Below are 5,320 nucleotides of genomic sequence, written 5' to 3'. Positions count from 1 at the left end.
CCGATACAGAGTACCGATCCGAGGCATTGGATCTGTACCACTTCTCAGACAGAATTGGAGGAATTTACACTCCTGGTATCAGTATTGATCATTTCAGTTCATTCAGCAGCGTTTCAGGTATTTTTACACCCTGACTTTCCAAGGAATTTGTAAAAAATAAAAAGCACTACATAGAAACTATTGTGTGTGCTAGTCTGAAGTATGGGTGCAGATTCTCATCGCAGTCTGCTTTTATACAAGTTTATTCATATCTGGCCCCTATTATACTATTATACTGGCAAAATGGGCTGCCACAACCGATCAAGCTCATTCTCACTGCACATCTCTCTGCCTTAAAGCAGAGAACTGACTGGGATGTCTCTAAATATCCCATTATTGCATGACATTCCCAGTCTGAACACTGGATTCCTTTAACTGTCATCCTGGTTGGACATATGAGGATAGGGAGCTCACTTGTTGCTTTGGCTCAGCTGAGCAGCCACAGTTCTTCATGGGAGAGAAGCTAGAGATTGGACCAACAAAAAGATCCCTGTAGCAGCTTCTTGGCTGCCATTGACAGTTTGACTGAAGCTTTTTAAGCCACAAGCCATCAACAGTTGTCTGCTTACTGCAAATGGGTGACAAATGTTAACTCAAATTTGCTCTACATAAATTATAATATAAGCACTGGCTTACTTGTATGCTGTATGCTAATATACAAAAACACACTTAAGCAGGTAGACAGTCGGTAATGACCTTTATTTTCAGCTCATGGAACAAACAAAGCAAGCAAGCAGCAGACAGCACACAAAGAACAATCTGGCAACGAATCAATCGCGAGGAGCAGTATATGAACCGGCTTGATTGGTGATCAGGAGGCTGGCTGATAAGGATGCTTGGCTGACTGGCAGAGTGGAACAGTACTGAGCTGGCTGAGGTGAACAGGTGAGGAGGAGGGCAGACTGTAACAAAAGGTGTGCTTGCAGATTAAGTGAGAATCAATGGAGTTTCTTACTTGTTGTACAATTTAGAACATTAATATAGCAGCAAACAACTATTTGCTATTTAATGCAACAGCTGTTTTTCTCAAGGATTTGTTTCTACCAAACCAGAGATGATCATCAGAGATTGTTGGAACAGTGGAAAAACTAAAACACAGTTTTGATGAGCTTTATCTTGTTTTGTAACTTTGAATGAAGTTACCATTATCTTTGAGGTTATGTTACCGTTTTTGTCTATGGTGGCAAACAACAGCAATATTGTGGCTGTTTCTGGTTAAACAAAAGGTCTATCTCTGTATGACAGACACTTAGAATAACAGTCAGAGCCTGTCAGTGGCAACTTTTAGTGGACGTGTTCGGAAGGGCACATTTGTCCCCAATGATTAGCTAATGTTAGGTACACGTATTTGTTAATTGTATATGTAAATGTATAGTAGTTTTGACCAAACCAGACATGCTGTTGTAGTCATAAAGACGAAACAAAGACTTTATTGAAGAGTGTGGTTTATGATCTGCAAGGTAAAATCTGTGTTTTTGTCAATAGATTCTGATGAGTCATTTGGTCTGGTCTGCTGTGCTCTAGTGCGACATCGACTCTGAATGTCTGAAAGTCGTGTACAGCACCTGTTGAACCTGGTCTTAGTCTATATTTTTGTTATTTTAAAAAAATCAACAAAAAAAGACTAAAACCAACAATTTCTTTAAAACATTTTTGTCCCTTATTTAACACCATAACAGAAAGGGAGATTGTGACCATATTTCACAGTTGGTCGGACACTGAATTGATGACACAAAGGCTCAAAATAGGGTTTTAGCCATAATTTAAGAATTAATTCCAGATTGCATACTCATGTTGACTGGGACAACACAATTCATTGTACAAGTAATAAATAATAAAATTAAGTCTGTCACTTAAAATTATGAAAGCAACTTTCCAAAGCAAACTTACAAAATTGATTTAGAATTCTTTATTTTTTGGATGATGGATTTTTTTGTTAAATAAATAAACTCAACTGGTTTTACAGTGCCATATGAGTCTGGATAGACATGGATGTAAACTGCAACTTGATTGGTTGGCGGAGGCATACAACCACTTGGCTTTAACTCTAGTGTGTTCTTTTTTTTGGTGAGGAGAGTTCGATTGTTCAAACCATTATTTATCCAGAGGAAGCCAGCTGATCTCACTCTCCTCTTCTCAACTCCCCTCTTCCTCCACAGCCTTGTACTGTCGGGCCGTATGCTGCTCCACTGAAGCCTCACTTCTCTGTACAAGGGCACCTCTGCTGTGACTGAGGGAGGGGAGAGGGTGATCCATCCACCTTCGGCCTCCCGTATTCTCCTGACAGATGTTTCGTACTGCTGCGCTGTGTGGGAGGATTAGGATCTTATAGGTATTACATACTGTCATATGAATAAAGGTATGCATATTGTTACCCTACTGGTGATAAATGGGAAATGTGATAGGAGAGACAGGCAGCCTCTGTGATTTTATGAAGGGTTGTAAATATGTTTAATGGTGTGCATTATCATATTTCAGAGGTGTAGACAGTTAGAACACTGCTGGGAAATTGAGATATAGTCAGGTCATGGTGTGATGATCTGCTCCTCTATAGACAAACACCATCTGAACACATACATACAACATATAGTGTGATATTAATGTGCTTTGTCCTTATCTGTCTATGTATGCGTGTGTGTGTGTGTGTGTGTGTGTGTGTGTGTGTGTGTGTGTGTGTGTGTGTGTGTGTGATCTGCCACCGATGAACTCACTCACACTTTTTCCTAAATACTAACTTCTGTTCCACATGTATTTAATACAGATGAATGAATCTGACTCAAGCCAAGTTTTTATGTCATCTGATATGTATGTGTGTGTGTGTGTGTGTGTGTGTGTGTGTGTGTGTGTGTGTGTGTGTGTGTGTGTGTGTGTGTGCATTATAGTCACTGAGAGCTATACTGCAGTTTCTTTGGTGAATCCTGCAGCATCAATCCAATGTCCTTTCCTGAAAACATTTCATTTAAGGCAATCAGACTGAGACGTTAGTATATTTGTCTGACATGGCCAAAATAAATTGGCGAAATTGATATCAGTCAGCTTTGCCTTTCATCCTGGGTATTCAACATTGGAACTTTTCCTTGACCTCGGTGAATGTCAGTGTCTGGTATTAGCAGATTAGGTCTGGGCCTTGATACAGGCTGGTGGTTAAAGTGTAATTTCAGTTTGTAGACCCTTTGTAGGTCTGCCATGTTTCTACAGTAACTACAGGAGGGTGAGGTGAGGGCTTTGCAATCAATAACTTCACCTTTAATTCAGTAATGACCTTTTTTGTCCCCCCCCACCACCACCACCCAGCATTTTCGTCAACAAGAAACAATATGAGAGAAAAAAGTAACAAAAGGAAAGCTGAATGTTATTGAAGGAAAAAGAAGATGGAAAAACGTTGCACATATACTTCAGGGTTGGATGTGGAGCTGCAACACATAATCTGGGAAACAATAACTACAAGTGTTTGAGGGAGAGAGACCACACATCAAGCTCAACAAGTCATCTCCTTCAACCTTATTAAATTCCGGAATCTCTGAATATGTAAATGTTGTTCATTTCTAAAGTTTTCCTGCTGGACACAAGATGTCTCCTACTTCACTGTAAAGTCCATTCTCAGTGGATGTGCACTGGTGGATCACACTGTACGAGTTACATACTCGACTTCATGAGGATTACCGTTTTTTCTTTTCTTCTCTGTCTAAAATGTCAGTGTTGCAGTCAGTCTTCTACTTTGTTACTTTCTGTCTAATTCAATCAAATTCAATTCATTTTTATTTGTATAGCGCCAGATCACAGTTATCTTAGGACTTGACCGTACTCCTTATAAAATTATTTACAGAGATAAAGAGAGAAGGACAGAGACAGAGACAAAGGTGACTGTGAGTATTTGAATTTGAGAAGTTATTTATTCTGTGTTTTGAACAAGACATATGTGAAGTTATGCTGTGTTGAAATAATTATAATAACTAAATGTTAGCATTTAACACATGGCTGTTTAAATATATATATATATATATATATATATATTTAAATTAATTAATATCATAAATGTGCAACGACTAGTCGACTGTTGGGCTTTCAAGAAATAATCTCCATACAGCCAAACATCTCACCGATGTAACAACACAGCGTTCACCTGTAGCATGGCCTAGTGTAAAGGTACTTGTGCTCCTCCATCCAGCAACACCTGTTCCCTGAGTGACAGTTAGTACCTATATTGAAAGTGACCTCAAGCACAAAGGTGACACCCACTGGACTCATCTGCTCCTACATAAACTTCTAGAAATGGCTCCTGCACTTGGGCTCAGTGACAAGCGGGGTTGTCTCAGTCATGGTTCTTTTTTCTCCTGAAAAGACATTTTAAAAATGTGTGATTAGTAAAAAAAAAAACTACCATCTGTTTGACAGCAGAATAGCTCTGCTTTAACAACATGGCTTTTATTTTGTAGTCCTGCCCATCTGTTGTCTGAAAACGTTGTACTCACCGGAGTGACTGCAGAGAGTCAGGAACAGACCCAGTGGGGCAACAAACATGAACAGATTAATCAATGTGAGATCTCTGCTTTGGTGTAAAGACAGTATTAGTTTTTTGGTTTTTTTGTTATAATATGGTTTCAACAATCAACTTTCTTCCAGCCTCCTACCCAAAGTATCGTTCTATCTTTCTTGGCTCTGGTTGTTTTTATTCAGGCCTGGTGGATTCTTGCAAATGTCATTAGGAGGAGAATTTTGTAAGTACACAATATCACGTCAGCTAGAATGACCTTGGTATCTACATCCACCTTGAATCCATGCTGGACCCACCAGTCTAGTGGGATCAGGATCTTTGTGATTTTTAGCATCAAAACTATAAAAACTCCACCTTAGATTTTTGAAATACCCCAAACTAAATTTGATCTTGATTCTGGGTAGGGTTGGATTCCCAAATCTGTATCCCAATTTAATTTTTTTTAATTAAAAATTGATACATTTTCAAATTTAATCCTATCAGGAGACATCTGATCTAGATTAAAGATTACCTATGAATATTATATTAAATGTCTGACAATAGATAGAAATGTTACACCTTTAACTAAATAAAAATGACAGAGAATACAATGTGTAAGGTAGTTGTGGCACAGTTATATAGAAATATGATACATCATCACCTTTACATACAGATCAAGTATGCGTTGAACCTAAAGAACATGAGGGTGCTGCTGGGTGCTGCACTCCCCCTCTCAGCAGCCGGTGTTTCTGTTAGAGTGTTAGATGCTGCCACCATGTGGACATACAAATGACGCATGAGCCAAGC

This window comes from Dicentrarchus labrax, unplaced genomic scaffold, assembly GCF_905237075.1.
Source record: "Dicentrarchus labrax unplaced genomic scaffold, dlabrax2021, whole genome shotgun sequence".
In the NCBI taxonomy this organism is placed as follows: domain Eukaryota; kingdom Metazoa; phylum Chordata; class Actinopteri; family Moronidae; genus Dicentrarchus; species Dicentrarchus labrax.
Note: the sequence above shows the minus strand (reverse complement) of the source record.